This window comes from Phoca vitulina, unplaced genomic scaffold, assembly GCF_004348235.1.
Source record: "Phoca vitulina isolate PV1807 unplaced genomic scaffold, GSC_HSeal_1.0 scaffold21, whole genome shotgun sequence".
NCBI classification, from domain to species: domain Eukaryota; kingdom Metazoa; phylum Chordata; class Mammalia; order Carnivora; family Phocidae; genus Phoca; species Phoca vitulina.
In genome coordinates, this window is record NW_022589724.1 from 18875731 (window position 1) to 18888118 (window position 12388).

Sequence of the window (12388 nt, forward strand, 5' to 3'; positions counted from 1 at the left end):
TTCTCACAAGCTGCCAGAGACTTTCTTGCTTATAAGTATCCATCTAGGCAAAAGGACCTTTGGGTTTTTAAAAATTTTTTCACAGCTTCTCCTGGGTATTGATTTTCTGTGTCTGCTATGGACCGTCTTCCAGAGGCTTCTGCTCCAGTCTGCATTCATGTGTGTGGTTTGGATGCTAAACCCAGCCCCATGGCTGCCCCTGCATCTGGCATGCCCTTCACCCATTCTGATCCTGATGAAACCCTGAATGTTGGCTGCCCCAGAAATAGTGAAAATGAAGAAGAGGAATACAATGCTGATGGAGAAGAAGAAGAACATATCCTGAGTTCTTCACATGTCCCAGGTCCTGTGCTAATGGCTGCAGAGGGATGAATAAGACAGGGAGCCTCCTGTGTTGGGCTCACAACATGATTGTGGCATGATGCGGGTTTTGGCGAAAAGATATGTCCCAGAAGGGGACCTTTCATTCTCCTGACAGGGTCAGAGAATATGTCTCAGGAGATCTGGCACTTGATCCAGGCCTTGGAGGGTGATCCATGCCTGTGATCATTCATTCATTTCTGTCATCCATTACTCGGCCAACATGTTTAAGTGTTTACTTTGTGTTGGGCACTTAGCTAAGCACTGAGCGTTTAGAGATGGCAAACTGATCCATGCACCCACACACAGAGTGTACTGGGTGGGGCAGGGGCAGGGAATGCAGTGACGATTAAGTACAATATTCAATACAGTGGTTGCAGTAACTGATGCATATTGAAGGTACAATTGGATCATTCATGGAGCGATGGAAACAGCACCTACATCGGCATGTGAGAATCAAAGAAGATTTCATAGAGGAAGTAGGACTTGAGCTAAATGAGTAATGAAAATAAGCCACTTACCAAGTATTGTCCATGTGCCAGGCATTGTGCTCCATACTTTACATATGTTAAGCAACTGAATCCCAATTACAGTCACAAAACATAGGGAGCATTCTCTCTTTCAGCCTGGGCAGGTAACCGGAAACTGACGGAGAAGGTGAGTAACTTGGCAAGGTCGTGCAGGTAGGATGTGGTGGAAGCCAGTATTCAGTGTATCAGGTAGCTCGGGTTAGATCTTGGCTCTCAGCTGTTCCCTGTAAGCCTGAACATCCCTGAAACGTAGGAAAGGTCCAAAGTAGAGGGAACTGTAGGGACAAGGAGCTTGTACCTGTAAAGGCCGGGAGACAGCAGATGTGCGAACCCATCAGTCAGTGTTGCTGGTGAAGTGGGCATCGGGGAAGCTGGGAAGGACGTGATGCAGAAGGTACGACCCTGAGGGCCTTTTGCGCTCCAATTAGAAGTTTGTATTTTATGCTGGAGTCTTTAAGGAGGCAAAACAGATTTTTAAAATAGATTTATTTATTTATTTGAGAGAGGGGGGCAGGGGAGGAGCACAGGGAGAGGGAGAGAGGGAATCCCAAGCAGACTCCCTGCCAATTGGTGGAGCCTGACTCGGGGCTCGATCTCACGACCCTGAGACCGTGACCTGAGCAGAAATCAAGTGTCGGCTGTTCAACCGACTGAGCCACCCAGGCGTCCCAGAGGCAAAAAAAAGATTCTGAGCAGGAGTGAAATCAGACCTGATCTGCCCATGGAAAGATGGATTAGGGTGGAGGCTAGGGGCTTCAAACGCCAAGCTCTGGAGTGTTTGCTGGTATGTGGATATGTGCTGGCAAGAGTTAAACCCTCTTTTGCTTTCCTGTCTCTGCCTGTCAATCTAACCCATTGAGATTGAAGGCTGTAAGTTTATTTGATTTTGGAAAATGATATATTCTTTATGTTTTTTTTTCCTCTCTCACTATCTTCATTTTCCCCCTGGACTGAGTATCCGTTGCATGCAGTGGCCTGCAGGTTCTCAGTTTTTGCCGAGAAATGTACTTGTGGGGTTGTTGGGCCTGTAAAACATGAAATTAACCAGTGTCATATCTTTCACGCCCTCCTCCCTGCTCACCCAGGAGCCCAAATTAAATTTCACACCGAACAATCCGAGCAGCTGACACGTTCCGCAGACACCCGGCACATGGCTTTGATGGCCACCAGGTGGACATCTCTGTCACCAGTTCCATATCAACTCCGCCACCTCCGTCTGGATGGCAAAATTGGGCTGATTTTGGACTCAGTCTCAAGCTGCTGCAAATTCCCCCAGGACCAACAAGCTCTGTCCCTGAGCATATGAATGTTGGTGCAGCAGAGGTTTACAGCTTACAAAAGCAGCGTCCGTGTAAGCCTGCGGGGCAGGGAATATTCTACACATCTCGCAGGTTGGGAAGCCAAGGCACTGAGAGGTAACCACACAATGAACTCAGCACACTCTCCCCCAGGACAGGGGGGCTTTGGGCCACACCCCAACTCCCTATGATATCTTCAGATGAGAGGCTTTTATGGGTAGCAAGGAAACACCTAAAAAAGGCAGTCTTCTGTTAATTTCTTGAAAGTAGAAACTGTCACTTTTTTTCCTCTTTCAAACTCCCCCTTTGTTCAAGACCCCATCCCCTCTTCCATTTCTACAAGAACTGCTACACTGTTATTCTCACCGCCCATGCAGTATCTTTCTTTCTCTCACTGTCTCCAGATCCAGCGCGGCATGTTCTTACCCTCACTCTGCCTACCTGAACCCTCCCTCCATAGTGCTTTTCCTAGAACACGGATCTGTCCAAATCGTCTCCATCTTCACCCTCAGCTAAAATTCCCCATCCACAAAAATGTTCCTGTTCATCATCATAATTGATTTGTCCCCACGTCACAGTTCTCATGCTATATCTGTTAGAAGCTGCTCTGTATTTCACTCAAACCGTGCTGCGTGAGGCCAGGGGTCACGCCTAGTTCACTTCGGATCTTCATGCCAAGCAGTGTTTTACATACGGCCATCGTCAATGCATGCCTTACAAATCCAGTTTCATCCACCAGATCAAAAAGCGTTGCTGCGCTCCGTCTTCCAGTGCCTTGCTGGGTGAGAGTATCTAAATTAGTTTAAGAGACTACCCTTGTGATAGGCAGCAGTTAATCTTATGAATAAACCTAGAGCATGCATCTGAGGGGTGCTTGTGAGTAATATTTCCTCCAGTATCTGCTTACATTTTACGTTGCTTAGCACAGTCCGTTGACAGACAGGGAGCTGGGGAGGATTCAGGGGAGAAAAGGAGAGAAGGCAAGCCTTACGAGCAGCAAAGAAGAATCACACAAGTGCCTCGTGAAAGGCATTTTTGAGTATATCCAGCCCAAATTTGATGCCTTCTACCTTGTTCTCCCCAAAACAGATGCTCCTTCAGTTGTCCTTTGAACTCCTCCTGGAGCAGGGACGTCATTATCTTATAAGGCAGCCTCTCTCATGATGAAATCTCATTGTGAGGGGAACTCCTTTATCATGCTTAAATTTGCACTTCTCCTTCCATGCAGTGGCCTGGCCCTGCCCTCTGGAACGCCATAGAACGAACCCAGGTGTTCCTTCCATGACTCACACCCCCACACAGCTAGAGACATCTCCTCTCATGCCTTCCTCATTTTTCACTTTCTTTGCTCCAACTATTCTGCAGAAGTTGACACTGAGTTTCAGAGAGAATAAAGGACTTCCCAAGATAATAGCAAGTTAGAGCTGTAGCCACTCTACGGGTATTTTCCCCATTGCACCATGAGCATCGCAATGATTGGTTTCATGTGCCAACTTGGCTAGACTAAGTTAAGCACAAAACTGGGTGCTAAGCTAGTACTCAGTTATGCACTTAAACACGAGTGGAGGTGTTTCTGGGAAGGTATATAATAATTTTATAATCGGTCCACTTCAAGGGAGATTATCTTCCATCATGGGGATGCACGTCATCCAATCAGTTGAAAAGCTTTAAGAGCAGGACTAAGGTTTTCCTGAGGAAGAAGAAATCCCACCAATGGATGGTAGCTCCTGCCCTACAATATCCAGCTTTCTGGCCTGCTCTACACTCGTGTGTGTGTGTGTGCGTGTGTGTGTTCATTGGCTCTGCATCTCATATGCTTCTGCTTTTACTTCTTTCTTTGAGTCCCGATTAATACAAGGAGTTTTACCCTAAGACTTGATCATATGGGGGAGCACTTCAGACCCCAAGGCAAGACTGACAGTGGAGGCATTTGTAAAGGGAGCTTCTGAACTCCTCTCGCCGGCCTGGAAGTTGAGGGCTGGCCATGGCCACATGGCTGGGCTGATGGCCTCCCTAGATCGCGATAGAGCCCCATGCATTCGTGAAGGTGTGTGGGCAGGGGCGGCCTAGCCTTTCCTGGGCCCTTGGAAGAGAAGAGCTGACTCTGGCTTCTTCAGAAGCAGGCCTTTGGGTCTTGCTGCTATTCACCGGGCTGCATCTGGGAGAAGGAGCAGACCCGGCTGCGTGTTTCCCTGAGGCTAAGCAGATATATCAGATGCAGGTGACGCTTGGGTTAGGCAGGCAGCTGCTCTTCTGAGGCCCCAGGCTTTCTACGAACCTGAGAAGGAATTTGCTGCAGCAGCGTACTCTGGAAAGGTTAGCTGAGAATTCTTTGCAGTGGTTAAGACCTGGAATGCTTTTAAACTGCTCCAGGACACCACGGAGTGCAAAATTAACTGGGGGTGGGGGTAGAGAAAGGTGGCTTCGGCTCTGGAATCAGCTTCCTTATGGCTGAGAGACAGTTGAGTGGAATGAGAAGAACGGGCCTTGGGATCGGGCTGCCTAACACCGAATTTCGGATTTCTCACTAATCTGTGACTTCTCTGAGACTCCGTTTCCTCGTTTGTAAAACAGGGACAAAAACCGCCCTTCCTCATAGGGTTTCTGTAAGGGTTAATTAGCCCATGTGACATGTAGAACATGCACAGATTCCCTGGCACAGAAACGCTCAGTAAATGTCTTCTCTTCTCATTGTTGTGCTTCCTTTTCTTAAAACATCATTTGTTCTCAGCCATGATTGGAAACTATTTCCCTTAGCAGACCGGATCGTGATGAAGGGCACCAGCCTTATCACTGTGCAGACCAGCAACGCTCCCTCTTTTTCTCGGGGACTTTAAGCAAGCGATCTGACTGCTGTCTCAGTTAGCTTCTGTGAAATTGGGCATAATAATACCCAGGACAGTGACATAATATAATGGATATCAGAATGGGCGCTACAGTCAGGCTGCGGAGTATGAATCCCGGCTCTGTCACTTGATAGCAGTGTGGCCTTAGACGAGTTCCTTCCTCTCTCTCTTTGCTGCAGTTTCTTCATTTATAAACTGGAGACAACAATAGTACCTATCTCCCAGGGCTCTTATGGGGATTAAATGCATTAATATGTATAAAAGGCTTGGCACAGTGCCTAGCACTTAATAAGAACCTGAGAAATGGCAACAATTCTGGTTGTGTTATGAGTCAGGATTAAATGAGATGATGCTTTGCAAATATCTGGTACCTAGCAGGTGCACACTAAAATAATAGTGATTGCAATAGTTGGTATTGCTTTTGGTATTAATAATACTAACATCAAGAGGGGCGCCTGGGTGGTTCAGTTGGTTAAGCATCTGCCTTCAGCTCAGGTCATGATCTCAGGGTCCTGGGATCGAGCCCCGAGTTGGGCTCTCTGCTCAGCGGGGAGCCTGCTTCTCCCCTTTCCCTCTGCCCCTCCTCCCTGCTTGTGCTCTCTCTCACTCTCAAATAAATAAATAAAATCTTTAAAAAATAATACTAACATCAAGAATAACATCATCATATTATGACTTCTGGGGACCTAGTAATACACTTTTGATAAGGTAAGGTTTGTCTACAGGCCCTCTCCGTTTTAATCCCTTTTAATTTTCCAGAAGATTAAACTGGCTGAATCTCAGCTCCATGTGACTTTTCTGTGGAAATAATATCTTCAGTAACTTCCACTTGCGGAATAAAATCCAGCCTCTGGACTTCTTTAACCACCATGATCTCAACCTCAATGAGGTTTTGCCCCCTCAGCAACCAGTGAGTTAATGCTTCTTGGTGGACCGGAAACAACGATTAACAGTGGACCGCCCAGTCTGAAATGTATCAGCTTGGACAACGTAAGGACGTATAAACCATGGTAGCAACCAGACGTTGGATTCCTGCTGCGTACGGGGTACTGTGCTAAACACTTTACATGCGGTCTTCCCTCTCAATTTAATATTCACAGTGACCTTGTGAGGCAGGAATCATTAACCCCTTTCTTGAAATGAGCTATCTGAGGTAAAATGACTTTGCCAAAGTGCTACTGTTTGTTCCTGGCTGAGTCACTCCTGAGCTTCATCGTCTTACAGCCCTGGCTCCTTATTCAGTTAAAAGAACTTTTTGGGTGTGTAAGTATAACATGCACAGAAAAGTAGAAATATTATCAATGCATGGCTTGATGAGTTTTTATAAACTAAATTACATCCACGGACTAAACCCCAGAAAGAGAACATGAACAGCACCCCCAAAACCCCTCTGTTGCTCTCTCCAGGTCATTCCTTCCCTGAGGGTCACCACTATTGTGATTCAGTGTGTTCAATGACATATGAGTCATGTATTCAATGAAGGGGTTATTTTGCTATTTTTGTACTTCATAGAAATGGGATCATTTGTGCCTATATTCTTTAGCTCAAGATGTATGTGTGATTCATCCATCCTGTTGCCTACAGTTGTAGATCATTCATTTGGATGGCTGTAAGTATTTCATAACGAATTAGCTCAAAATTCATGTTGGATGGGCCTGGCCATGTGCAAAGCTCCAACAGAGGCAAGTCTGTGAATCTGAAGAAATAACACAGCACTTAACAATGTGAAAGATATGATAGGCGCTATGAATGTAAGCAGACTCTGCATGTGTTAGAAAAGAAAAGGGTGCGGGATAAGCTGACAGCCTTCAAGTTCAATACCTGATCATGTCTTATTTTAGAAACTGATTAGGAGCACACGAGTTTACGCACATAATTAAGAATTTGGAAATATTTCAGAGAATTTCTTTAGAAAGACAAGAACCCCAAGTAGAAAATAGAGGGAGTTGTTTCTGTCCAAGAGTCAAAAATCCCCAACCCTGTTCATTCGTCTTGTCTCACTGACTCTCTGACCTCCTTGCTCTGGAAACTGCCTGTTTTCCTCTATCTGAGCTGATGTCCCTGGACACGATACTGTGGCCTGCCTAAACTTGTAGATTCTGCCAGGTGCCTCCTGCTCAGCGACCCTACAGCTTATTTATTTCTTCAACTGTTTTGGGTATTAGTGTGATTTTCAGTTTTCCAGACAGTGCTGCCATGAACATCCTGGTACCCATGGATGCATTTCTGGACTTCCATGGTTCTGTATCTCTGTATTAAATAAGACTTGTGTGTTGGAGCTCTTAAGTGATCAAGCTGCATGAGCGTTTTCTTTCTAACAAGGAGAAGCATAGGTGTACACATTCTTGCAGATATTACTGTTTTATTATCTCTGACAAGGAGCTGTCTTGGAAGAGGTTGAATCTGGTGGCTGGTTACTGTCACAAGGCTCTCCTCAGTGTCAATTACACCAAGCAGAAAGAGCCCATTTTGGCAGGCATTCTCCATCTTAAAGAGAGTTATGAATTCTCCCCACTCAATAGGTTAATTTAGACAGCTATTTTGGGGACCTTTCACGGTCAACTCACTCAGCAGGCCTACCAGGATGTCGTCATATTCAATAATAATGGTGACACCTCACATGTACACAGCATTAGATAATTTAGGAAGTACTTTTTACATGTGTTTCTGAAGGTCATGTGCACACCTATGTATATTTTTATCAATACCCCCCTGCTGCATTTTATAGACAAGCGAGCAGGCTCAGAGGTAGAGCTGTTACCCAGGTTACACAGCTGAATCAGGCCTCACATGTGGCTCTATTGACTTTAAACGCCCTTTTAAAGACATCCTGACTTTTTTGTTTAAAACAAGATATTTATTTGGGTGCTTACAGAATCCTTTTGTAGATAAGGAGATTATATGGTGGTTTATACCTTAAAGAAAAAATATGGGGCTCAAGTAGTTTTTCTCATACTACACGGTAATATAGGTCGTCCATCAGCTACTCAATTAACTCTCAACAGCTATTTGTTTTTCTGTGTGTGTGTGTGTGCCATATATTTTATTTTTATTTTGTTTTGTTTATTTATTTATTTTTTTTGATGTAGAGATCCATGATTCATTGTTTTCGTATAACACCCAGTGCTCCATGCAGTACGTGCCCTCCTTAATACCCATCACCGGGCTAACCCTTACCCCCATCCCCCTCCCCTCTAGAACCTTTAGTTTCTTTCTCGGAGTCCATAGTCTCTCATGGTTCGTTTCCTTCTCCGATTTCCTCCCCTCCATTTTTCCCTTCCTTCTCCTAATGTCCTCCGTGCTATTCCTTATGTTCCACAAATAAGTGAAACCATATGATAATTGACTTTCTCTGCTTGACTTATTTCACTTAGCATAATCTCTTCCAGTCCCATCCATGTTGATGTAAAAGTTCAACAGCTGTTTGTATGACAGAATGGCCCTAGAAATCCCTTTCATAGCAAGTTAAAGGGCAACTCAAACCTACAAATTGAAGTCCATTGAGTTAGGCTGGACGGCCTGACCCTCTAGTTCTGATTCCCCAAACCTATTACTTCTGGTTTTTAGTTTTGAATCTCAGTAATTGATCCAGCTTCACCCGTGGTTATGTTCGTGTCTCCCATGGGCTTTGTCACCTCTCTGATATGCATCCGTGTTTGAGTCTTGCTATTCTCTACTCTTCTGCCCTTCCAAAGGCTGAAGATGATTTGGGGTTCTTTTATGTGGAGAAATATTAGTTCTGCTTACAGATACCCTTCGTGTCTATGAAGTGGGCTGTCCTTCTGTTTGGAGTTGAGCAGAACTTGGATGCTTAAAGTTTTACAATGGGATGACCCCTTTCCATCTGGTTCTGAAACACAAGATTTCCTCTTTAACCAACAACTGAATTATTTGTATGAGGAATCAGCAAACATTTTATATCAAGGGCCAGAGAGGGAATATTCCAGGCTTTTGGGCCTTTGGTGTCTGGCAACTACTCATCTCTGCCTTTGTGGCATAAAAGCAACCATATACAATGTGTTCACAAGTGAGTGTGGCTGTATTCCAATAACACTTAATTTACAAAAACAGGCAGTGGGCCTGATTTGATCTGTGGAGCATAGTTTGCTGACCCCTGATCTACAGGACCAGTTCTGGTTAGAAGATCCTACTACTAATTTACGGCAATCTAGAATCTGCCAAAGATTAGTTTTGACATCAGATATTTGACAGCAGAGTCGGATGGCCATGTTAATTTCTCTTCATCTAAGTCTCTCTTGGAATGAATAGCATGCTGGGTTGATAAAGACTTAAAATAATTTTTCTACAAAGATTCTGAAAGGGAGAAATGCAAAAGGTCAAGACTGTGTAAGGAGAAAGTTAAGATGTTTTAGGCCACAATAAAGGATCTAACAGTGACTTAACCATTGACTAACAAGGCTTAACCCAAAGGTTATATATATTATTCATATAGTTAGACCAGAGTCAGTTCCTCTCAGGATTGACTAAGTGGCTCTAAGCCTATCTTCAAAGATATAGACACTTTGCATTTTTCTATCCTACCACCCTCACCATGCTGACTGCTCCTTCTTGTGTTGGTTATCTTATAGCTGCAAGATATAGTCCCTTCAAATATCACATCCTCAAAGGTCTGTGTCCAAAGCAGAAAGGGAGGGGTGCCTGGGTGGCTCAGTCATTAAGCGTCTGCCTTCGGCTCAGGTCATGATCCCAGGGTCCTGGGATCGAGCCCCGCATCGGGCTCCCTGCTCCGCGGGAAGCCTGCTTCTCCCTCTCCCACTCCCCTTGCTTGTATTCCCTCTCTTGCTGTCTCCCTCTCTGTCAAATAAATAAAAATTAAAAAAAAAAAAAAAAGCAGAAAGGGAGGGGATTGAGCAAAGAACTTTCTCCTTATGTAGTTTTATTTTCTGAGAAATGGAAGTGCTTCCCAGGAGAGCCCCGCAAAGGCTTTGCCTCCCATTAGCCAGAATTAGATCACATTCTCATCCATAGTGAACCCCCAGCCAAGAAGAATGGAGATGGCCCAATGGCTTAGATAAATTAGGATTCATCCTCAAGGACTGGGTATATTTCCTTCAATAAGCTGAGTATTATGTGTAAGGAAGCAGGTGCTAGGGAGAGCGGGGGTTGTGGGGCTGGCTGATGGGTAGACAAGCAAGAGTTCAGATCACAAAGAATGTGAGAAAGATACTAAAACCCTATGAGATGATGATATGCAAGGCCTGTTGGGGTAACATCAGGGTGATGTATTATCTTGAATTCAAGCTCTGGCTGAACCACGGTTTTTGGTCATAGTGGTCCTCAAACATTAGTGCTCCCCAGAATCACCAAGGGCCGTTGTTAAAATGCAGTGTCCTGGGGCTCTGCCCTAGGAATTCTGATGAGATAGTGCCAGAAGGGGACCAGGAATATGTTTCTGAACAAGTGCCCCAGGAGATTTTGTTGCAGGTAGTCTGCTGCTCACGCCGTGAGAAACAATTGCTAAATGAGTTTGAAGCCTTGATGAGAGTGATCTACAAGGTGGAGACAACCGTCATTCTATACTTCTGCTTTGTCTTAAAAGCAAAGACGCAGATGTGTAAATACCGGGGGCATGGAGCTTTCTTTGTTCTGAGAAAGAAATGGAATTTGTGACTTTTTAATGACGTGATTACCAAGCTGAAGTGCCTGTATTAGACGTACCTCTTACTATGCATGTATAGGACTGCAAGGCTGGACATGAAATCAGGAGAATTGATGTGAACGTGGTTTGTAAGCTCCCCAGTATTTTATATAGACACTTTAGAATAAGGGCTCCGGGTCTGCAGAAACTTGGGTTTGATCCCTAATGCTATATATTTGGACAAGAGCCTAAGGTTTTTAGCTTCCGTGTCCACTTATATGAAATAGAAAAAAATATTTTCCCTACATTGTATGATAGGGTGATTTAAAGAAAATTATTAAGAAAAAAATTATCTGTATAAAGCATTGATTATGGAACTTAGCACCTCCAAATTCTCAATAGACATAGCATCCGTCACCATCTTTGTAGTAGTGGCAATGGTTTTATTTATATTTATGTATTTTTAAAGTTATTAAGGTTGTTTTACTAATTTTCTCATTTATAGATGTGAAATTGAGTCCCAGCTATGTGAAATAACTTGCCAAGTTTACCAAATTTGTTGGCTGAGTTGGGTCTTGAACTCAACTTGATTCTTCATTCTCTAATCAAATTCTCTAATAATCCACATCCTCATTCCACAATCAACAAATGTGACCCAATTTCCTGGCACAAGAAAGTACCCTACTCTGGGGAAAGTGGTTTCATTGCAGCCCCCCTTTCTCTATCCCCCTCTCCCTCTCTCTCACCAACCTGGCTAATACCCAGAAGGCCTACTGGAGTAATTAAAACAGGATAGTCAAGGGGCTCATTGGTGGGACCAGGACACAAGTCGATGTGCCTCAATCTGCTGGGAATTGACGGCAATCAATTTTTCTGGAGGCCCGTCCAAGGCTGCAGCTGTAAAACACTCAGTGCACTGATCAATGGTGGCCTTGAGTGCAGCAGAGGGAGAGCCAAAGTGGTGGTGGCAGCCGCGGGGCAGTCTGCAGCCAGCAGGCGAGCCCAAGTCCAAGGTCAGCCTCTGGATCCTTCCTCTTCTTCCCTCTCCGCACAGCTCCCTGGCAGAAGTGTCAAAACAAGATGGGGCAGCTGGAAACACACAAGAGACATTCCTGGAAGCTCTGTGGGGGGAAGAAAGAAAATTCATTTGCTTAAGATAATAAAAATAATAATAATCTCCAATTCGTCATCATAACCGTAATGACAGGGGTGGTAATAACGACAGGGCACCTGGTTTTAGCTTCTGCTCTCTGAACGTGAAAGTACATCTCAATACCCAAATGAAAGTCATTTAAGGGACGTTGTTTTGTAGCAAATGGAATTCATCACATTTCATAAAGTGTTAATTGATGTGAAGGAAGGAAGCCCAGTCTTTCTGGTTTTGTACATTTGTTTCTTCATTAAATAAGTAGCCAAGGGCTACAATGGTATAGCATGCCTTGCATCATGCACATAGCAGGGGCTAACTTCATTTTTTTTTTAATGTTCAAGGCACGGTGTTATATATTGGGAATAAAAACCTGATGAATAAAAATATGCCTCTTGCTTTCAAGGAATTCACATTCTAAAATAGCATGTAAACAGAGTGTCCATTTGGGCTGCTATAATGAAATGCCAGAGACTGGATGTCTTCTCAACAGCAGAAATGTATTTATTTCTCATAGTTCTGGAGGCTGGCATTCTGACATCAGGGGACCAAGAAGGCCGAGTGAGGGCTTCTTCCAGGTCACAGACTTTTCTCTTGTATCCTCACAT